At 38.5% G+C, this 25,202-nt stretch overlaps 1 protein-coding gene across 9 annotated transcripts in view; it reads left to right on the top strand.

Annotated features, from left to right (window-relative positions):
- Nucleotides 1-25,202, top strand: part of LOC134212148 (dual specificity tyrosine-phosphorylation-regulated kinase 2) — a 446,248-nt gene that overhangs the window by 343,697 nt on the left and 77,349 nt on the right. The gene's annotated exons all lie outside the window — the stretch shown is intronic.

Below are 25,202 nucleotides of genomic sequence, written 5' to 3'. Positions count from 1 at the left end.
GGGATGATCGAGAGTTTCCACCGCTTCCGGGAACATCTAAAATCCCAGATGCCCCATTTTTGCGATTTCTCAGCCAGAAAGAGAGCATACAGAGCGAGCAGAAGAACTCCTGAGCGCTCCAATGTTCACACTTTCTGGCATCGTGGAGCTCATCCTCAACTTCTTTGATGCTTCCGACCCCGTGAAGAACATGGTCAAAATTGTTCTTCCTATTCTGACTCCTCTCCTGAAGCAGCTGGCTTCGAAAATGCCCCTCCTCGAGTCATTTGTATCCTTCGATGGCTAACTTAGTCAATAAGGGTAACATGATTTCGATTCTACAGTGGAACTGTCGAAGTATTCTTCCAAAATTAGATATTTTAAATTTTTAGTTAACAAATTACAATGCGATGCTTTTGCTTTATGTGAAACATGGCTAACACCAGATGTGAACCTTCATTTTCCTGATTTCAACATAATCCGCCGCGATCGGGCAAATCGATATGTAGGGTGCTGTTAGGGATCAAAAACAGCACTCCTTCTATAGAGTCGATCTTGCGCCGATGTCTGGCACCGAAGCTGTCGCATGTCAGGTGACTATTCGAGGAAAAGACCTCAGTATCGCCTCGATATATCTTCCTCCAAACACCGCGATATCTCGAAGAGATCTCTCGCACATCTGCTCGGTTATGCCCGAGCCACGGTTGCTCCTGGGAGATTTTAACTCCCACGGAACAGGCTGGGGGGAACTGTACGACGACAATCGTTCATCAATGATATACGACCTCTGCGACGACTTCAATATGTCAATTTTGAATACAGGAGAAGTTACACGAGTGGCTCCTCCAGCAAGAGATAGCCGTCTAGATCTTTCCATTTGTTCGAGCTCATTATCGTTGGACTGTACTTGGAAGGTGGTCCAAGATCCCCATGGTAGTGATCATTTGCCGATCGAAGTTTCGATTTCCAATGGACATAAGCAATCTGCTTCCATCGATCTTTCATATGACCTAACGAAGCACATCGATTGGGGCAAATATGCGGACGCCATCAGCGATGGCATACAGTCGATAGAAGCGCTTCCCCGCGGGAAGAGTACAAGTTTCTATCGCAGTTGATTCTTGAAAGCGCTCTTCAGGCACAACGTCGGCCGGTGCCAGGAGCTTCGGTTCGTAGGAAACCCTACAGTCCGTGGTGGGACATCGAGTGTACGCATCTTTATCGCGAGAAATCCGCCGCGTTCAAAGAATTTCGGAAACACGGGGCGATCGTTCTTCTCAAACGATACACCGCGCTCGAAATCCAGTTCAAGAAACTGGTCAAAGTGAAGAAGCGCGGATATTGGCGCACTTTTGTTGAAGGTTTATCGCGCGAGACTTCAATGAAAACTCTGTGGACCGTCGGGAGAAGAATGCGCAACGCGTCGTCCGTAAACGAAGATCGTGAAAGCTCGTCGCGGTGGATACTTGACTTCGCAAAGAAAGTTTGTCCGGATTCGGTACCGGTGAGGCAAGAGCTACGTGATGCTTTTGCTGACAGGGATGATATGGATCGTCCCTTTTCGATGATTGAGTTCTCACTTGCTCTCCTTTCATGTAACAATTCCGCTCCAGGGATGGATAGAATCAGGTTCAATTTGCTCAAAAACCTCCCAGACGTCGCGAAGAGGCGCTTATTGAACTTGTTCAATCAGTTACTGGAGTGCAACATTGTTCCGGATGATTGGAGGCAAGTGAGGGTGATAGCCATCCAGAAGCCCGGAAAACCCGCGTCGGATTGTAACTCGTATCGCCCCATCGCGATGCTGTCATGTCTTCGGAAGCTGTTGGAGAAGATGATTCTCTTCCGGCTAGACAAATGGGTTGAATCGAATAGTTTGTTGTCAGATACACAATTTGGTTTCCGCAGGGCAAGGGAACGAACGACTGTCTTGCGTTGCTTTCTTCAGAAATTCAGCTTACTTTCGCTAAAAAGAGCAAATGGGCTCAGTGTTTTTGGACATTAAGGGGCTTTTGATTCAGTTTGCGTCGATGTCTTATCTGACAAACTCCACGAGTGTGGACTTTCACCAATTTTGAACAACTATTTGTACAATTTGTTGTCAGAGAAGCGTATGAGTTTTTCTCATGGTGACTCGGCAACTTCACGAATTAGCTACATGGGTCTCCCCAGGGCTCATGTTTGAGCCCCTTCTTTACAATTTTTACGTCAGAGACATTGATGAATGTCTCATGCCAAATTGCTCGTTGAGACAGCTTGCAGATGATTGTGTTGTATTCGTTTCGGGGCCAACAGCGATTGATCTGCAAGGACCGTTGCAAGATACTCTGGACAATTTGTCCACTTGGGCTACGAAGCTGGGTATCGAATTCTCTCGGAGAAAACTGAGATGGTTGTCTTTTCAAAAAACATAAGCCGGCAAAGTTCCCGCTCCAACTGATGGGTAAGACAATCACTCATAGCATATCTTCTAAATACCTCAGGGTCTGGTTCGACTCGAAATGTACCTTCAGGAAGCACATTGTGTATCTGACACAAAATGCCAGAAACGGATCAACTTTATGCGATCAATAACCGGAACATGGTGGGAGCGCATCCCGAAGATCTTATGACGTTGTATAGAACAACCATTTTGTCGGTCCTCGAATACGGTAGTTTCTGCTTCCAGTCCGCGGCTAAAACACACATGCTGAAGCTTCAAAGGATTCAGTACCGCTGTCTCCGTATCGCGTTAGGATGTATGAATTCGACACATACGATGAGCTTGGAAGTACTTGCGGGAGTACTGCCACTAACAGATCGTTTCGCGGAATTATCGCTCCGGTTCCTCATCCGCTGTGAGGTTCTCAATCCATTGGTCATTGACAACTTCGAGAAGCTGCTCGAACAAAACCCTCAATCTCGATTCATGAGTATTTACCACTGGTACATAACGCTGGAGGTAAGCCCTTCTTCGGTAGATACCAATCGTGCTAACTTCTTAGACTCTTACAGTTCCTCTGTTACTTTTGATCTGTCCATGAAGCAGGAGGTTCATGGAATACCAGACTTTCTGTGTGCGGAGGTCATACCTCCATTATTTGCAAGCAAATACGGGCACGCCAGTGAGGAGAGAAGCTTTTTACAGACGGGTCAAAATTGATGACTCCACTGGTTTCGGTGTTTTCAACGTTTTTCATAGCGCCTACTTTAAGCTGAAAGAGCCTAGTTCGTTGTATACTGCTGAGATAGCAGCTATACACTATTCACTAGAGCAAATCGCATCCCTACCTCCTGACCACTTTTTCATCTTCACCGACAGTCTAAGTTCCTTGGAGGCTGTTCGGTCAATGAAACCGGTTAAGCACTCAGCGTATCTTCTGAATGGGATACGGAAAGCTTTGAGTGCCTTATCACAACGGTCTTACACAATCACCATGGCTTGGGTCCCTTCTCATTGCTCGATCCCGGGAAATGAGAAAGCGGACTCTTTGGCTAAGGTGGGCGCTATGGAAGGTGATATTTACGATCGGAAAATCACCTTCGATGAATTTTTCACATTAGTTCGTCAGGAAACCTTGAACAGCTGGCAACAGAAATGGACAAATGGGGAGTTGGGTAGATGGCTGTATTCAATTCGCCCGCAGGTGTCGAAGCGTCCATGGTTCAAAAAATTGAATATGGGACGAGACTTCATTCGAACCATGTGTCGTCTAATGTCCAATCACTACACTCTAAATGCACATCTTTTCAGAGTGGGGCTCTCGGAAGGAAATCTCTGTGTTTGCGGCGAGGATTATCAGGACATCGATCATGTCGTGTGGGCGTGCGAGGAGCATCGTGGCCCCAGATCTGCGCTAACTGAACATCTCCGGGTCCGAGGAAAACAACCAAAGCCTATTAGGGAAGTGTTGTCGGGCCTTGATCTCGAGTACATGTCCCTGGTCCACCAATTTTTGAAAGTTGCTGATGTAAAACTGTAATCATTGTCTGCCCATTCCCTTGTCTGTCGTACCCCATATCGAATGTCTTCCTCTTGTTGTACATTTCCATGTCTGTCGTTAATCCCTTCCGTATGTCTTCCTCTCGTCGTTGTCTCCCAAAAAAGTTTGTTTGTCCCGTTACAGATGTAAAAATGCGAGGAATGTCAACTTTGTGAACATCAGCATCATAATTACTTAAGCACCCTAAAATCCTTTCCTTTCCTACTGTATTATTGTTCCCCAAAACGAACACTATGTATAAGAATCAAGAAATGTATTGTTAAACTTGATTTCGGCTCCGTAACGCTTCACGGTAAATGAGCCTTCCAAATAAACGAAAGATAAAAAAATATTCCATGTTATCGTGCGACATTGTATATTCGACAGACCATAAAGCAATAGATAAACCTGCTTTTAGAGAATTTGATGTCATGTCCATTAAATTATTCCATTGATTACACTGTTTGAACACTCAACCAAGTTAATTGAGCTACATCTGGTCATATAACTATTGATCTTATGCTGGTTTTTCATTATAGCACCCAAATGAGTGCTATAATGGATATTATGCAACCCATTTGAGTTGCATAATGTTCATTAAAGCACCCATTTCATTGGTATGGAAAAGTAGGCCGTTTTATCACTCAAACGTCAACTGTAAACCAGGTATTATGATCAGGAATTGCAAAAAAGGTATTTTGACCATAATGTCTGATCCTGGTAAATTTCCATCAAGAACCAATGTGAAAAGACTCTGTGTCGAATGCAACTTATTATTATTATTTATTCAGACTCAGGCCGAAGTGGCCTGTGCGGTATATAAGAGTCTTCTCCATTCGGTTCGGTCCATGGCTACACGTCGCCAACCACGCAGTCTACGGAGGGTCCGCAAGTCATCTTCCACCTGATCGATCCACCTTGCTCGCTGCGCACCTCGCCTTCTTGTGTCCGTCGGATCGTTGTCGAAAAGATTTTCACCGGGTTACTGTCCGACATTCTGGCTACGTGCCCGGTCCACCGCAGTCGTCCGATTTTTGCGGTGTGAACGATGGATGGTTCTCCCAACAGCTGATGCAACTTGTGGTTCATTCGCCTCCTCCACGTACCGTCCGCCATCTGCACCCCACCATAGATGGTACGCAGCACTTTCCTTTCGAAAACTCCCAGTGCGCGTTGGTCCTCCATGAGCATCGTCCAGGTCTCGTGTCCGTAGAGGACTACCGGTCTAATGAGCGTTTTGTAGATTGTCAGTTTGGTACGGCGGCGAACTCTATTCGATCGGAGCGTCTTGCGGAGTCCAAAGTACGTACGATTTCCAGCCACTATACGTCTCCGAATTTCTCTGCTGGTATCATTTTCGGCAGTCACCAGTGAGCCCAAGTACACAAATTCTTCTACCACCTCGATTTCGTCACCACCGATGCAAACTCGCGGTGGGTGGCTCACATTGTCTTCTCTTGAACCTCTTCCTATCATGTACTTCGTCTTCGACGTGTTGATGACTAGTCCGATCCGCTTGGCTTCCCTTTTCAGTCTGATGTAGGCTTCCTCCATCTTCTCAAAGTTACGTGCCATAATATCTATGTCGTCGGTGAAGCCAAATAGCTGGACGGACTTATTGAAAATTGTACCACTCGTGTTAATTCCTGCTCTTCGTATTACCCCTTCCAAAGCGATGTTGAATAGCAGATACGAAGGACCATCACCTTGCCGTAACCCTCTGCGGGTTTCGAAGGGACTCGAGAATGTCAATGAGACTCGAACTACACACATCGCCCGATCCATCGTCGCTTTGATCAACCGTGTCAGTTTATCCGGAAATCCGTGTTCGTGCATTAGCTGCCATAGCTGGTCTCGATCGATTGTATCATATGCGGCTTTGAAGTCGATGAATAGGTGATGTGTGGGCACTTTGTATTCGCGGAATTTCTGCAGTACTTGGCGAATGGCGAGCGCTTGGTCCGTGGTGGAGCGTTCGCCCATAAAACCCGCCTGGTACTGCCCAACGAACTCCCTTGCAATTGGTGCTAGTCGACGGTATAAAATTTGGGAGAGTACCTTCTAGGCGGCGTTCAGCAATGTGATTGCGCGGTAGTTGCTACAATCCAGCTTATCGCCTGTTTTGTAGATGGGACACACGACACCTTCCATCCACTCCTGCGGCAAAACTTCATCCTCCAAAATCTTGGTAATCACCCAGTGCAGCGCTCTAGCCAGTGCCTCACCACCATGTTTAAGTAGCTCGTCTGGTAGTTTGTCAACCCCACGGGCTTTGTTGTTCTTCAGCCGGCCAATCTCCTCCTGGATTTCCTGGAGATACTTCTCATAGAACTTTCGTGTGTTATTAGCGCGGTACAGTTGCTGAATTGGCAGTATATTTCTAATTTTTTTTAATAATAATGAAAAATGTGAATCCGCAATTAATCATAATAGAATATCAAGTATCATCGACAATACCTGATTTAATATTTGTTTTGGGTCGGGCTCCGAGATAAATGTTCTATAAAGGAGTTTTTAATTTAGTTTTTTAATGTAATATTATTCATTACTCTTTTTGAAATATAATTCTGTGGATATAGTTGAAACCTTGAAACATTATTCCCAGAATGACTTGATTGATATTGATATTGATAGTGTAGGCCTCTATTTATTCAACCTATTGATTGTTCTTTCCAATTATAACCAGCCATCCCGAATTCCGGTAGGTCGGATGCTGAAATTTAAAAACTGTTTGTAGGACTAATTGGACATAAATCGGTGTAATCGATTCTTAGTCGACTTTTAAAAAACAAATAAGAGTGTAAACTAGAAGATTTCGAGTTCTGTTCTAATCAGAGCAGTTTAAAACATCTAGTCTCCAGATAGGTTTTCGGTTTAACAGATTCATATCAACCACTCCGTAGTTAAAATTTTCACAGTCGGGTGACAATGGGTCATCCCTCTCAACGACAGTATGAAGGTCAGATAACAGAATCATTCAAAAGGGTTTCTTATTATTTAGTTCTCTTGCTTCCAAGATCATTCAATTTATTCTACAAGCATTCTAAGTACTTGAATCAGTGATTCCCCGACAGTGGTATTGTCAAACGAATTCATCAATAATGAAAAAATAGGCATCTGTAGCTTTAAGGAAAAGATATCAAGTGATATAATTGTCTACTCTTTCACCATTATTCGATGATGATAAAGAAGACCCAACTGAAAATTTTAATAGGGTAAAGTTTATCACAATTCTTTATCCATACGAAGAATGTTTGATTTTCTAAAATGATCGCTTCAATCGGCTGAAGAATGTTTGATTTTCTAAAATATGACAAAAATAATAAGGCTGTTCCAAATGTTAAATTAAAATAATGCCCTAATTGTATTCGAAAGGTCAAGGGGAACAATAAAAATAAATAATTAAATGAAAAAAAAAAACAAAAAAAATAATCGGATTTAATAACACGCCGAATACCAAGATCAGATTTGAAGGAAACTTAAAATTTAAATCGCTATATCTCAGCAGCCCGTTGACCGATTTGAAAATGCAATATAGATAAGATAACTTTGTTATTCAATAAGTTTATCGGCTCCGTGGAGTTTTGTACAAAACAAATGAGTCTCAAATAAATCAGTTAGGAAAAAAATACTGGTGTTCTGTGTTTCTAGGACATATTCCCACAGAAATTCCAGTTTCTTCAAATCGTTCTGGAGCTCAGATCAATTGATCTACCAAGTCAACTGCGTTCTGTAACACACCGACGACAATCCATCAAGCCTACACAACTCCACAGAGCCTTTGAGTGTAACTTGCAATCCAATCATGCCTCTAACGGGTGTCCTATATTCTCCAAACTGTTCCGTAGTTCAGATCAATTTGTTTACCAGGTCAACTACGTTCAGTATCACAACGACGTCTACCCATGAAGCCCACACCATTCTGAGTCCATTGCCGTGGAACGTTGAAGCTCCCGCAAGGAGTAAAGGCACAGGTTCGGACATGCGACTACGCCAAGACAGTGATCACCACATCACTATCCAAGCCGTTCCTGGGTGAACGTTAGGTAGAATAACAGCGATTTCAACAATGCTTGTTTTCTAATATGGCACTCTGCTAATCTTCATATGCTAATGACATTTTTTTTCAGTTTTTATCAGTCTAAAGATGATTATAGTCCGTTTAGATTACGGGCTGCTTTATAACTTGACATAATAATCTACTAAAATGAAATGTTTGGCTCTCAAAATAGTGTTAGATGCATTCTCAATGCTTTGAAAATACTATGAATTTTGTTCAGATTTTGAAACAGTATGGTTTTTGAATTTGTTACTATATTTGGCTTCAAATTTGTTAAAAACAAGCAGATGGGACCCAGTGTTGCTCGGGTGCGGCACTTTTGCTATCAAATGTCAAATATTTCAGCACCGCACTCTATTTATTTATTTATTTATTTATTTATCTACATAATCTTTATAATCGCATAAATAACCACATAACAGTTTTCAAAGCTTACGCAACTATGTACTATTTTCTAACACAATAAAATAAGTAATTTCATACCAAAGTACTATTGGGAATTGAAGTGAATGCTCATATTTCGTTTGAAATAGACAAATGTCGTTTCGCTTCTATGATTACGAGGTAATTCGTTCCAAATTTTGACAGCACGGGCACGAAAAGAATCTCTCAAATTATTAGAAAGGGCTCTTGGAACAATAAGTAGTAATGCTCGAGAAGAGCGGGCAACCTTGAAGAAGTTTCGGAGATAAATCGGGGGGTCATTTATAATTTTATATGTTTGGATGCATGTTCTTAGCTTAAGATGATTCACAAAATCACAACCAAGTAAAGACTTCTTATAGGCAGATATATGGTCATATTTTTTTAGATTGTATGCGTATCTTACAACTGCATTGAAAGCCTGGTTTAGTTTTTTGAGATTTGCCTTTGATACAAGACCAAACAATATGTCTCCATAATCGAATAGAGGTACTACTGTTGCTTGGAATCGCTCAAAAGTAACTTGGCAAGTGGAATCGTGATGTGTGGAGGAGTACAATGCCGCAGCAAAAAGTAGGGAGTGCAAGGCGTTGTAGACTTTACTGGAAACAGCGTTTGTCTGGTTTGTCCAATTTAAATTTGAATCCATAAGAATGCCAAGATTTTTAACCACATTAGAATACGTGATGAAATCGTTTCCAACTTTAATTGGAGGAACAAAAGGTAAGGTTGCACGTTTAGTGTGAAAAATTATAGTCTGTGTTTTTTCACGTTAAGAATCAGTCCATTCTGTTCACACCACTCTAAAATATTTTGAACATCTGAGTTCATCCGACAAACGATTTCAGGTGCGGTGCTAGGTTCTCCGAAGATGTACAGCTGACAATCATCCGCATATAGGTGAAATTTACAGAAAGATAAACTCAATGGGAAGCCGTTTATAAACATCGAGAAGAGTAATGGACTGAGTTTTGAGCCTTGTGGTGCCCCAGTTTGGACTACAATAATTTCGGATTGATGATTATTGTAGTCGACATACTGCAACCGATTGGAAAGATAGGATAGATTTAAACTTGAGGAGAAATGGTCTAAGTGGAACTAAAATCTAAGAGCGTAAGGATAGTGATCATTTTTTTATCTAGTGCTTCCCTTATGTCATTTTCAATATTAATCAGTGCAGTCACTGTACTACATGCCTTCCGATACCCCGATTGGAAAGCGCATAGCAGGTTATTTCGGATTAAATATTCATTCAGTTGTTTAGAAAGTACTGACTCAAAAACTTTAGAAAGAGCGCAAAGGATGCTTATTTGACGATAATCTTTTTCGATACATGGATTATCAATCTTACTGATTGGAATAACTTTAGCAATTTTCCAATCGACAGGAAATTCGGATGATGTAATGCAGCAATTGAAAATATCAGTAATGTACGTAAGAGTGACACCTAAAGAAATTTTTAAAACATTCAATGGAATAAAGTCGTTTCCTACAGCATCGCATGAGGCAGTGGCGAACTCAGCTAAAACTTCATCACTAGTTACACATCTGAATGAAAACTTTGGTTGTGTTTCAACATCTTCACTTTGATTGAAACTAAGGGGCGGGAAGTGTGCTGCAAAAAACATATTCAGTGAGGCAGCAGTTACGTCACCTCCACCTACATGAGTGTTCGTTTGTTTCAAGCCCAAGGAAGATCAGCACTAAGTTGAGAGGTAAAATATTCTCGTTTTGTGCGTTTGATTTCGCGGTTGGCCAAGTTACGAAGGCAGGTGAAATTTTTCCATTTATTCTGATTACCTTGGTCCCGTTTCCAGCACTCATAGGCTTCGGAGCGATTTTTAATCAATCGATTAGCATACTTGTTGATCCAAGGATTTCTTGGATCTTTCTTTTCTTGAGTGGGGCATGTATGTTAAGAACGGAGTAAAGTAAATCATTGAAACACCGAAGCTTTTCGTTGATTCCCACACAGTTATAGACATTATCGAAATTGACACAACAAAGATCAGCAATAAACGAGTTTTTATCAACTTTATGATATTCGCGAGTCCAATAAGAATCAGTAGAAGTTTTAGATAGCCTAAACTTATAATCAACAAAAATAAAATCGTGATCGCTGATTCCCCCCACTGACGACTGGTACACATTGTTCAAGCTGTCCGTGCAATTACCTGTAAACAGATCAATGGTCGATGAAGAACCGGGCCTATGGCAAGTTGGATGAGTAGAGACAAGTTTGAAATCAAATGATGTTAAATAATCAATTAGTTTCACAGTCTTGTTTGAATCGCGTTTCATCAGATCAATGTTGAAATCACCCATCAACAGAACATTGGGATTTGAAGATGAAATTTCTGAAACTATACTGGGGCTTTATAGACGACACCGCAGACTAAATTGACATGCTTAAGTTTAATAAACAAATAATCAATTTCACTTTCAGTTTCAGGTTTTGCGATAACGGTGCATTTAACATTTTTCTTAAGGTAGAAGGCAACTCCTCCTCCTCTTGATTTATTTTTATTTTGACGATCAGATCTGATGATTTTGTATCCATCGAGTTCTATAGACTTATTAGTAATTGATGGTTTAAGCCAGGTTTCAGTAATAGACAGAACATCTAATTTAGAATTCTCTAAGAAAGAACGATAGTTATCTATGTTACTTCCCAAGCTCCTCGCATTATGAAGTCCAATTTTGATGAAGTTTTTAGACTGTTTCTCAAGTGAGTTTCTCATGTGCATGTAATCAAAATAATGGAACTTAATTTTTGACTCGTAAATTGACATGTCCAAACATGGAGGGAGTGAAGGAGCAGTTACTAATAAATTAGAATCAGATAGTACGTTGGTATGATTATTACTTACGCTGATTATGTCGAGACTATTCGTCTGTGTACATTGTCGTTTTTTGGCTGAACCTCGCGAATTTCGACACCCTCTGGCCAATAAAATGTATCATTGATAACTGTGGCAAGATCTTCCGAAACAGCTAACTTAAACGACACGAAGGATAGATAGATCGATTAATGTACATTATTTTGATTTTTTTTCACTACACAAACTTTTTGCGTTTTGGTAATTATTAAGCTATTCCAAGAAATTCATAACTTTTTCTTTATATAAACACAGCCCATTCTAGTAGGACTGAAACCATACATGATTATGTAAATCGATCCATCCGTTTGTGAGTTATATTACCTCAAAGGAAATGCAAACTTATTTTTATATATAGAAGAGAGAAAAATGTTATTTTCAATATTTTGCAATGTAATTGCCATAGCATTATTCCAAAGTCAAATATGTGCAAGATACAGTGATTACCCGTAGAGGTGTGCGCCGCAACGCCACGCCTCCGCCGCCGACAGTTTTTGGCACGCCGGCGCCGCCGGCATTTTTGCATCGGCGCGCCGCCGTTTGAAATTCGTCACGACGTTGATCAATAGTTTTCCACGCCGAAGAAGTCCGCAGAATTTTCCGTTAAAAATAGGGCGTTCATTGAAATTTCCGTAGATTTTCTCGCATTGGGTTAACTAGTCCCAATGCTCAGGGGACTATAGTCCCTTCATCTTTTTCTCTAGTTTGAGCTTTTTTTTTAATTCTCGAACATTTTCCCATTTCATTAAGCTTTCTTATTGATAATGTGATAAATACGGTTCAACCACCTAAGGCAATTTCGGATCAATCACACTCATCCCTATTCATTTTTCTCAAGTAGGGGAACTGTTTCGTTTTTCATTCCACTGAACATATATTCATCTCTAGAAGCGGACTTGGTAGTCATATGGCTACTGCTTCTGCCTCATACGCAGGAGGTCCACGTTCAATCCCAGGTCCGTTCCATTTTCCTACTTTGTATCTTTCTCTTTATTTCGCAAGTCCAATTCTAAGTCCATTTCCAGTTCTAGCAATCACTAGAACTGGAAATGGACTTCCATACCGTTTCCATTACTATTCCTATACCTTCAACTTGAGTATTCTAACAATAATCTGCTGGAATTGGAAATGAACTATAGTATAGAGCTCGTTTCCTACATCCAATTAGAAATTCCATCAGTTACCTTCTCCTATCTATCACATTGGCAGCTCGTTAACTAAGACGGACCTCTGCCTCTCCAACCTAACCCAGAAATTCCAACAAATTCCGCATGAACTCGTGGCAAGTGCAGAGGTATATTCGGCTTGCAGTGTGCGAGTGATTGCATCATCATTTCCTTCCCCTTCCCTACATTGACTTGCATTCTGAGGTGGCAGGCGCCAGTATGACCTAGCAATAGAGATCACCAGTACTTGTACATTGAAGATGTGTGCTAGACCCAAGCAAACATCTGTTGGTTCCCTGTGCAAGAACAGCTGATCTGGTCATAATGGAGTAGCAACTACGAGCAGACAATCAAGCTCAAGCTCAAGCTCACTGAACATATATTCATCTCAGTGCAAAGCAAAGAAATACAGCACCAATATCGTAGCTTCTTTTTCTAACACGCATGCTCACTGGTGAAAAAAATTACCAAAATAAAAACCAGCCAAATTTCCTTTCATTGCTTTGTTTTTGATGCTATGGAAATAGAAGCTATGGGATGAAGTGCCGAACCGTGCCACTATGTGTTTTCAGCTGTAGCCCATAGTATCGAAATATGTTTGTTTACCAGCTGATGATTGCTACAACGACTCAAGTTGCTAGCGTATGGCTTTGCATCTAAGTGTAGTAGCGCTCGGTTTGTCCCGCACACTAAAAGGACAATATGTCACACCGGTAGGCAGTGGAAATTATTACTATCTATCTCAAATGAAGAAAAAGGCGACATTCCTCCAAGGATTCTGAAGACAATGCACCAGGGATTCCGACAGGAATGTTCCAGGGCTTCCAATGAGAATCTTATGAACATCCTCCACCATCTAGGAATTTCGACTTCCAGGAATTAAAACGGGAATGTTCTAGTGAATCCGACGGAATCGTTTCAGGAATTCCAATGAGAATCTTCTAGAGATTCCGAATAGAATCCTCCAGGAATTCAGACGAGAATATTCAGGGATTTCGTAGGCAATGTTCCAGGAATGTAAAAGCAAATCGTCGAAGCAATATGTAGAGGGATCCCGAAGAAAATCGTAGAGGGACTCCAAATCAATCCTTCCGTAAAGAATTCTCCAGCGATTCCGAAGGGTACCCTCCATGTTTAAGCAAATCGTTGAAGGATTCCGAAGCAAATATTCGGGGGATTCCGAAGCAAATCTTCGAGGGATTCCGAAGTAAATCGTCGAGGGAGTCCGAAATTAATCTTCTTGGAATTTTGATGCAAACCGTCGAATACGAAGCGAATTGTCGAATGATTTCGAAGCAATTCGTCGAGGGATACCGAAGCAAATTATCAGAGGAATTCCGATCGTCGAGGGATTTCAAAACAAATCATCAGGGATTAGTAGCCAAAACGTCGAGAGACTCCAAAATAAATATTCAAGGAATTCTGAAGCAAATCGTCGAAGTATTCTGAAATAAATCGTCAAGGAATTTCGAAGCAAATCTCCAAACGGTTCTAAAACAAATATTCGAACGATTCCGGAGGAATTCCGAAGCAAATCAACGGGAGCTCCTCAAACAAATCCTTCATGGATTATGAAGGGTATCTCCCACAGATGGGTATTCCTTAACGATACCGAAAGGAATCCAGTGTGAATTCTTCTGGACTCCGGTTGGAATACTTCGATGATTCTGAAAGGAATTCTTTAGAGATTGCTATGAGATTTTTTCTTGGATGCTGATGGGATCTGTGGAAATAATCATGCTGTTAGGCAAGCGGAAGTCTACTGGAAAACTGTCACTCCAGTCCGTGATGGTTGACCACATGTATTTGACTGCTGGCATAGTTTCACGTTTGTTTCGATTGATATTTTAGTAGCTCTCTGTTAATTACTTTTCAAATCCTAGGGGGGGGCTAATTTTTTGTTCAAGAAAGGAGTAAGTGTCGAGTGTCGCTCGGCTGAATTGGTTACTTTGCCAAAAAAAGCCGTTTAGCTGAATAGGTTTATTCGGCAGAAAGAGCCGTTTGGCTGCAACGTTTGTTTTGCAGAGCCAAATGACTTTTTGCCAAACGACCATTTCTACCAAACGGCATTTTCGGCCAAATTACAATTTCGGCTAAATAAACTGTTAGTGCAAACAACTTTTTCGGTCAAATTACCAATTCGACCGAAAGAGCCTTTCGGCTGCTTGTCGCTCTCCCCTAATTGTTATTTACGGTCAAAATATTTCGACCTAATACCGATTCGAACAAACATTTAATTCGGTCTATTGGAATCTGGCTAGATGACTTTTGGCCTAACCTAAGTTTTGGCCTAAGTCTTAGGCCTTTTGGCCTAAGTCTATATTACAATCATAAACTTGTGCCCTGCACATTAATGCTGTTATGTCCTCCGTAATGAACTTTTCTTGATATATTTTATAATGAACGAGGAAAGCATCATCACTGCTAGGTGGATTAACCTGGGTTTTATATTTCTTTATGGAAATTTTCATATTTTTTTTTGCTCTTTATTGATTTTTTTTTGTGTGTATTTTGTGGAAAATTTTGTAATTGTTTATTGCTTCTTCTTCTTCTTATTGGCCTTACATCCCACAGTGGTTCGCTCCAGAACAAAGGTTGGCCAAAACCTCAAAATGTCCCTAAAAATAGGTTTTATGTTTGTATTGTGGTTTTTTGATGGTCTTTATCACATACAGACTTAAAGATGGGTGTTGGAGCTCTACTTTGGCAATATACAGCCGTGTTTTTGGCATCCCTGGGGTAGTAAATACTTTCCTTTTTCTGCTAAATTCGCCTTTTGAAAACAGATAGTTTCGCAACAAAGACTATCTCACTTGCTATAAAACTAGTTAGTACTATTCCATTTAATTCCACCACTTGATTGTTACTTTACAGAACCGTATTTCGACTTTAACAGTAAGGCCGTCTTCAGTGTCTCTCACTTGACTCAAGTAGTGGAATTAAATGGGATAGTACTAAGCGGTACTAACTCGTTTTATGACAAGTGAATATATTCCACAAAAAAGCTATTAATAATTTTCTTATCAAAAGTCTTATTTGCTGAATACTGTGCTAAGACAAGACAAAACAAATAATTTTATGCTGAGCTAAGACAAAACAAATAATTTTATTAGGAACACCCTCAATTATGGAATATTTTTGACAAAATGTTGTATTTGAATTGAATCAATTAATTTGAATGACAAACGAACAACTTTTATTGCAACTGTATACTTACATTTGTATTCTTTATAATCTTGATTCAAAACAGACTTTCTTTATGGCTCATTTCAATGTATCTGTCTTTTCTATAATTATGAGCACTAGCAGAATAATTATTTCCAAAAATATGAGACAGTTCAGCTTTTCAGTTCAAATCTCAGTACCAACATTCTCTATTGCTCAGTGCAAACATTCTCTATTGCTGCCAAGAAGAGTGTGTTACAGCTCAAACATTTAAACTTGAAACTCTTGATATGTAGAATTACTTTAATGGAAAAGTATTGAACAATGTCAATTTGCTAAAAAATACTAAGAATTTTCATTTCATTTTCTGCTGTAGAAAAGTTTTCAGCATGATTACGTAATTCGGATTATTAGACATAAACAAAATCCAGACTTGTCATAAGACGAGTTAATACAATCCCATTGAATTCCACCACTTAATTGTATCTTGACAGATACGTATTTCGACCTCAACAGTAAGGCCGTCTTCAGTGTATCGTACTTGACTCGACTGAAGACATTCCACTAAAAAGCTCAAAATAATTTTCTTATCAAAATCCAGACAATAAAATTCATTTGGAAGAAATCTAAAATTCGTAGATTCGCGGATGTCAGTAGAAAGTTTTGGAAGTAAGAAATTTTGTGTGTTGTATCTTCTAGCCGTTTGAGAAGAAAACTACTCAATAATTTCATTTACAGCAATAAAAATATTCAAATAAAAGTATACAAATGATTCCGTCATTGAATTATCGCTTTTATTACACATGTTTTAAATGTTATATAATTATATCAAACGTTTCAACTTCAATCAGATAATTAAAAAAAAGACATTTTTAAGGTTCTTGTGAACAAAAAATGCGCATTTGTAAGGTTTTAGTTATAAATAGACCAAAAACACTATGTACATTTCGAACTAAACGGTTAAGGTGACTTGCGGTGGCACTCCAATCTCTTTGTAGTTGTACCATAAAAATCATCAACTTAAGATTAGTAGTCGTGAGAAACTTGACTACCAACACTTACCAATCTACAAGGCAGACAAAAATAATCACTTGTTTTGTTAACATCCGACTACCGTAAACATTGCATTAATGTGAACAATTTCAGTCTTAGTTGTACGCAGGATTACTCAATACGGTTTAACTATGACATAAACTAATGAAATGTGTCCGAAAATCAACAGATTAGCTTTGATTTACGTTGATATTTATGTTTTATTTTTTCATGATGCTAGCTGTTTATGTTCACATATCGTGACATTGTTGCCAGCTGTTCAAACACACCAATAGCATAATTGAAATTTACTGCGTTTTCTTTTTATTTTTCAAGACGTTCCAGAGTAGAATAATGAAGATATAATTATGACATTAATAGATAACAGGTTGGAGAGAGATTTATTATTTTTTCGATATTTATTTTATATGTTTTCACTATGATTTCACAGATTTTCATGTTGACATCACTGCCTGCTGCGATAGGTAATGATCAATGACTGCTTGCATACGACGCTGCCGACGACGAGCAACCGACGACGTCGTTGGCATGCGCGGTGGGAAGAGGAAATTTTTTCACTTAGTTTTATTTTCATTGAATCTACACCAAATGTGCACTAAATGATTCGATTATTTTGACAATAAGTAGGTTTAGGATCAAACTTAGTTCTGATACTTTTTCTTGTGAAATGGTGGTCAGGTTTGGTTTTTTTATAATAAAACTAATGTGATCGGTGCTATTCGCAGTGAGGAGGTGGGTAATTGTAAGATTGTGTTGGTGAGCCGCAGGGTAGCCATTCTGAATGACACCGTAAGAGGCCTTAAAAAACAGCTTATCGCAACTTTTCGCAAAACAAAATAGTGATTAATAGAAAGCTATTGCTTTAAGCTTTGTAATGAGCATAGAATCATTGCGAGCACTCATCGGCGGCTATACATTTGGAGAACTTCAATCTGAAAAATGTGAGTATTTTAATTAGTTTTTTGCAATTCCTGATCATAATACCTGGTTTACAGTACGCCATTGAGTGATGAAACGGCCTACTTTTCCATACCAACCAAATGGGTGCTTAAATGACCATTATGCAACTCAAATGGGTTGCATAAAATCCATTATAGCACTCATTTGGGTGCTATAATGAAAAACCAACATCAGCACAGTAGTTACATGACTACATGTTGCTGATCTAGCTTGGGTAAGGGGCCGTCCAGAAACCACGTGGTCATATATGGGGGGAGGGGGGGGGGGGGGGTGCGGAAAATGACCACGATAAGCCACAGGGGGGGGGGGGGTGTTGCTCTCGAACCACGTGGTTTTTTTTTACACGAAAAACTTTTGGTGAATAACAATAGCGGTTTAAAAAATACAAAGCATTAAAATTTAATGATTTAATCATTAAACGCAAATCGAGATGATCCCCACGTAGCGTCTTTTCAACTCAGCGTTAAAAAGACGTAGGTGTGCATCGGGAAAAACCGGTAACGCAGCGTCGGTCGCAACGCCGATGCATATCTGCGTTATTTGACCATTTTAGCCTTTGATCCTAATTCCATAAAAAAAATAGGTTGCGCTTCAGTCTTAATTTCCACAAAAAAAAATTGGAAAGGAAAAATGGAAAAAGATTTTTAAAAAATTTCGCCGCGCCACGCCACCGCCGCAGATGGTTTTTGGCATCACGCCGCCGACACGGACTGCAACTACAATTTTGAAAATTGTTCATGTTTTTACAAAATGTACAATGAGAGTTCATGTTTTTACGAAATGTAGGCAATGAACTGTGTATAACAAGTTTTCAACAGTTCCTGACGATATTCAATTTTTCAATAGTTTAGCGCCTTTATTTAATTGTTTCTAATGATTGTGCAAAATCTTAAACAGTTTGTCGATCGATTGATAAAAAAATCATCAAAATCGGCTGAGTTATTAGTTCATACTTCCTGACCACTTTTCGTGACGGTCTTAAATTTGATTCTGCATAATGACCCCCCCCCCCACTCCTCCCCGTAAGACGTATTCTACGTCAAAAAATTTCCATTGGAAATTTAGAAGAATTTCCTTTGTAGATTCATTAATGTTGCCCAGGATTTTGAAAATAAATTTTAGAGATCCTGTAAAAAAAGTCAGCTGGATTTTTTTTCTAATTTATACTGGGAATTCTTCGGAATTTGATGTTTATTGGAAATATGCATTTCGGATCCTTCTACGGATTATTCTAGTTCTTCAAAATTTCTACCGAACATTTTTCGGAACTCTTCCACAGAATTTCGGAAAAAATGTCGTTGAAATTCTAAAGATTTTTCCGTTGAGACTCCGAAGAATTTCTTGTCAATATTCTGAAGGGTTTCCCTTGCAACTCCAGAATAATTATTCTTGGTTATTTTTTTGCTTGCATTTAAAAAATCAACATGAAATTCTAATTAATAATAATGCTTTCTAAATTCATAAAAGGGTCTTAGAACTAAGGATATTCCTGCGATATAGAAAAAAAATTCAGTGTTCCAGAAAAAAACACTCCAATACCTAAAATAATCTAGGTTAAATAATAGTGTTATAATAACGATTGAAGTTCAATTCCAAAACAAATCTCAACCCTTTCAGGACGGATGGATCATATATGCCCAGCGTTTTAGATTGTCTATAAAATCACAAAAGAGAGCTAGGCCACCATTTTCTTCAGCAAAATTGTTCATCTAGATATTGGCTTTACAGAAAAAATATGGGAGCTCAAATTTGACTGACCCTGAAAACTCCGATATCCGAGACCTTGGGAAGATTTCGATTCTAAGGGCATGCAAATGAAGTTGAAATGTTTGAATCGTAAACCACATTGTTTCATCATTCTGAATTCTCAGATAAGAAGAGTCATCCTGAACGTTAAGCCAGTGAATAATATTCGGGAATACGAGATGCTCAAGGTAATCCAAAACGTTCTCAAGTTCAGCCCAAGATATCCAAATCAATTACGACATTTGCAATGTCTTCATCATCGGTATATACCCAATCCGATGCAATAAGCATATGATCCTAATTTCCATAATCATGAGATCCAAGAGACAAGGTACCCAAAATTATCTTGAGCCAACATCAAGTTGCACAATGACAATGAGGTTTGTTCGCAAACTTTTTTTTATAGGGCCTTAGAAGCACTGGGTTCACGGACTTGAATGATTAAGTAGTTTAAACATTACGACTTCCAGGACGTTTTGTATAACCTGAAAAGTCTGTAGTAGCTTGTATAAATAATAATTGAAGTCATATCAACCCAATGGACCTACTGGGATATTATATCATACATCATTCATATGTTGGTTAATTGGATCATTGAACTCCAAAATAATAATTGGTCTATAATACATTCATTACTCTATGAGTCGCTTATGAAAGGACCAGTGACTAAAGCATATTCGATATGTGGAATAGAAGTTCCTTGGAAAATTATTCGAAAGAACCATCAGAGTAACTGAGAAAATATGTTTATTATGACATCATTGGCTTCCACAAGTCGATATTAAAATAAAATTTCAATGGAGAATTAGAAATTTTGAGAGATGAGCCAGCTCTGGACTGAAAATCTATTTAATAAAGAAAAAAGCAGAAATTTTACATAATAAAATAAATTTACAATAAAGAAATCAGGGCATGAGTATTAAATAGATATAGAATTTCTATGCAAAACAGTAAACAGTTGAAAATTTTCCACAAAACAATAATAAATTAACACTTGTAAAAGCAAAAATTGCAAGAATTTTCCATATAGAAATCAAAATGTTCCACGAAAAAAATAACAAAATGTTCATGAATAAATCAATATTATATAGGGGGAATGACGGCTTTGGCAGGTTTTGTTCTATTATTGGCAGGGGGGTTTTTTATGACTGACTAGGCTCAAATTTGGCCTAAACATTCTTTGCATATCAAAGAATATTGTGGCCAAATTTCATAAAATTTGGTCGACAAAAACCCCCCTGCCAATAATAGAACAAAACCTGCCAAAGCCGTCTTTCCCCTATATTTAATATTCTTTTCCACAAAAAATATTTTTTTCCACAAAATATCTTCTTCTATATAATAAAAATGAGTTGAGATTTTATTCCTGACGATTTAACTCGCGATCGGGTTGACCGATATGCAAGATTTTTCCCTAATCGATTCGTTTTGGGATCCGCATGGTTTGTATATACAAAAAGTTGGTGAATTTAACGGGGAAATGTAAAAAGTCAATGAAATACAATTTTGGGTCAGCTGTTGAGGAAAACAAAACAAACCCACGGAAATTGATCTAGAGAGCGGTGCTGCAAATAGTTCATTGTGACATTTGCAACACCTGGGCAATGCTGGATTTCTTTCACATCAATAAAGAGCAATGAAAAAATAAGAAAATATTCATTGAGAAAATACTAAAAAGCAATCAAATTGATAACATTTTCCATGAACTTCAAACGCTTCTTAAGAAGAGGTAATCTATGGAAAAATGCTCAATTTATATATTATTTTATATTCTTCAATCGAAAATTTCCTTTTTTAATGCTCTTTATTGATTTTTTCGTGGAAAGGTTTTAATTCTTGGTAAAAAAAATATTTATTTTGTGGAAAATTTTGTAATTATTTATTGCTAATACTGATTTATTTATGGAATGATTGTATTTTTTTCCGTGAAACATAATTACAATTTTTGGTTTTAATTTTTGGTTAATTAAGAAAATTTAATATTTTTTTATTGTTCATACCTTGATTTCTTTATTGGAAATTTCCTAATTGTTATGGAAATTTTTTATAATTTTTTAAGCAGGGTTTCTACTTCAGACGATATCTTAGAACATCGACTCTGTTGTCTGTTGTAGCTTGTGAAAGTAATAAATGAAATCGCATCGGCTTGGATGCTAAGCGATGTACGGATACATCGTTCAGAACTTGGTTGATCGGGTCGTTTCAAAACTCCGTAATATCATGTCTCATGATTACATAGATATTTGTGGATATATTCTCAACTTAGGACATTTTGTTTCTTGGCATGATTTTTGATACTTTCAAGGATATGTACTTCAGAGCAGTTTGGCCTATGACACCCGAAAAAAATACGATTTTTCAGTTCTTACTATACTAGTTTTGGCAAGATCGAGTGGAAAACCCTAAATATGTACGTTAAATCCATGTAAAAAAATCGTCCTGAAAGGGTTAAATACCAAAATATAACAATAAATTCTAGAATACCAAAAGGAATCAAAAGATATTAAAGACTGTAGATATAAAATGAAAACTAGCATTTAATGCCAAAAAAATAAAAAATATAGGGATAATTTGGAACAGTTTCTAAGCCATTAGAAATTTTTCTAGAAATTTTTATAACATATTCGCGAGTCCACATTTTTTTGTATCCTGATGCATCGAAGGTGTGCGAGTTCTAGATATCCTAATACCTGATACAGATTACAACATGATAACATCATTAAAATGTTAGAATTCATGAAAATTTATAATTTCCATGCTGGGTTTAGTTTGATTTTGAATCAGTTGAAATTCCTGTTTTTGTCCATCTTCAAAATTGATCGGGTTAACCATATGTTTTAGTTATATAAGTTTTTTTTTAATTTTTTGGTTTTTGAAAAAACCACGTGGTCATAGGGGGGGAGGGAGGTCTGCCAAATGACCACGATAAGCCACATGGGAGGAGGGGGGGTTGAAAATCTTCAAAAATATGACCACGTGGTTTCTGGACGGCCCCTAAGTGATAAAATAGTGTATTCTCTGCATCGCGTAAAAAATTAAAAAGTTTGATGGCGATGACATCAGAATTTTCCAAAGGCAAGTTCATCTATCGTTTCAAGGCTTGCCGACTTATGCAATGTGGCACGATAACATGGAATATGATTGTTCTCTGCAGTAACATAATTTATTTCATGAAAATGATCATATGGCGTAAATCAGTTTGTACCGTTTTGCAACAAATTTACCACATTGAAGCCCAATTTTCGTCATTGCAAAAAATAGCGTGTGCAACTCGTTGCAAAACTCGATTTTTTCAACACTCGTAGTATTTATCCAACTCGGCAAGCCTCGTTGGATAAACGTACAACTCGTGCTGAAAAATCAACTTTTGCACAAACTACTATTGTATTTAAAGTTAACTTAAGCTGAGTTCTGTCACCTATATTTGACAAAGACATATTATTTAAGACCCTGACCATGCAGTCTTGAAATAATATTGGGGTTAGCGATGTAATTGTAGCCGTGCTATGCTGATCTAAACGCGTTGTCAAACAGCGTTTTCAATCGAAAATCAGCATTCATGTTGAACTCAAAATGATGTAACAAAGTCAAAACTCAACAGAATTATTTCAAATTATCAATTTGAACCACATAAGTTTTCTATAAAATAAGAAAAATATAATTCCGACGGAAATACGGATTTTGATTTTTGAGATTTTGGCTGCTCTCGAACCATTGTGCATCCCCACACTGGGACAGAGCCACCTCGCAGTTTAATGTTCATTAAGCACTTCCACAGTTATTAACTGCGAGGTTTCTAAGCCAAGTTACCATTTTTGCGTTCGTATATCATGAGGCTAACACGATGATACTTTTATGCCCAGGGAAGTCGAGACAATTTCCAAGTCGAAAATTGCCTAGACCGGCACCGGGAATCGAACCCAGCCACCCTCAGCCTGGTCTTGCTTTGTAGCCGCGCGTCTTACCGCACGGCCAAGGAGGGTGTTTATTGCTAATACACCCGATTCTTTTTTTACACGGGGGATGCGTGCCGTGTGAAAAAAATCCGTGCAAAAAAAAATCCGTGCTATTTCGAGAAACTGTGCAAAAAAATCCGTGTTTTTTCAAGAATCCGTGTAAAAAAATCCGTGTGAAAATAATCCGTGTAAAAAAAGAATCGGGTGTATTGATTTTTTTATGGACATTTTGTATTTTTTCCTCAGAACCTTTTGGTTTCTTCATGCAAAATTCTTCTTTTATAATTGCAATTTCTACTTTTAAAGTGCTAATATATGTTTGTTTTCTAGAAAATTCTTAATTGTTTATGGAAATTTTGCATTATTTGTGGATATTTGATATTTATTTATTGCTCATACCCTGATTTTTTTATTAGCAAATTCCCAATTCTTAATGGAACATTTTTAATTCTTAAGGGGAGTTTTTATTCTAGTCATTTTAAAAAGCCGATATGAGAAAAGGCTTGGAAGAGCTTATAAACTTCCTTAGATAATACAAATTTGATAGCAATTTATATAACATTCTCGATGTTCCGCTTGTTTTTAAGCAATTAGAAGCCAACAAAAACTGTAAAAGTTACATTTTCCTCCCACCCAGATATTTATTATTTACATAGAAGCATAAATTACATTAACTCCGATGTCGAACATGGTGTGCTGTTCCCACAAGATCCTGCAACCTTCAAATTGAGAGGATTGTATAGCATCAGCTGCTCCGAATGACATTGATGGAGAAACTTTTTCCTGGCCAAACATCAGGCAGTCACACTCCACAGGAAAAGGCATGCTCTATAAACAGAGGAAATATTGAATTACTGCTTCCTCGCTGCATGGTTCACAAGTCTGACACCATTCTCTGCCTAACTACGCTCTGTATAGCCTCTGGCTTCCATCGTGAGAAGACCAAGCGGAACTTATCGCAATTTCGCTGGAAGGAAGATATTTCAACACCTTCCAATGGCATTATATAAAACTAACAAACATCATTGGATAGCTATACACTCTATTAGTTTGTATTAGTGTTTTACAGCGGACCACTTACTTGGGATGCCGGAAGTGAGAGGAAGTAACTTTCGTGTCTGGTTGTATTTATAATTCATGATTCTCGAGCACGGAAAGCGGCTGTGAGCTACCGCGAGCTGAGCTGACGGTTTGAACGGAATCGCACTCGATCAGGAATCGCTCGTTGTGCCTACAACAGCTGCATGAAGGAACACCTCCTTGCTTGCACTTGAGAGTAAAACTATTTCTCTGTTAGAGCCACAAAGCGTTTCACCATCCTTGTAAGTGTTCTGTTCATGTCCATGGGCGGTATTGGTATTGAAGCTTGAACGTTGTTTCCGTGCGGATAACTCATGAGGTTGGATTATCGTATGTTGTTTTTTATTGGATAAGTTGCTGGATTTATTGGATATTACAACAGATATAATATGCTTGAATTGCAGTTTGATATATTTAAATTCTCTTTTCTATTTCTTCTTCTTCAATGGCTTTATATTCCTACTGGAAATTGGCCAGATTTTAAGCTTAGTTTTCAATTAGCATTTGCAAACTTGTTAACTAGCAGCTTTTTTGCCTGTCAATTGCATGAAATTCATGAATATGTAGCTTGCATGGCAAAGTATAAAGGATGCACTATACCCAGCCATGGTTGTCTTACATTTTTGGCAAAAGCTGCTTTTTTTTATTATTTATATTTTTCAATAACTCTGTACCTAGGGAGCTGAGTATGTTTTCCACTAAAAACAGCTTAGGTTGGCACGAGAATCGAACTTGCCATCTCCGGGACAATCCATTGCTTGTAAGCAGGCTTG

This window comes from Armigeres subalbatus, chromosome 2 (genome assembly GCF_024139115.2).
Source record: "Armigeres subalbatus isolate Guangzhou_Male chromosome 2, GZ_Asu_2, whole genome shotgun sequence".
Classification (NCBI taxonomy): Eukaryota; Metazoa; Arthropoda; class Insecta; order Diptera; family Culicidae; genus Armigeres; species Armigeres subalbatus.
This window is presented reverse-complemented; position numbering and strand designations above follow the sequence as displayed.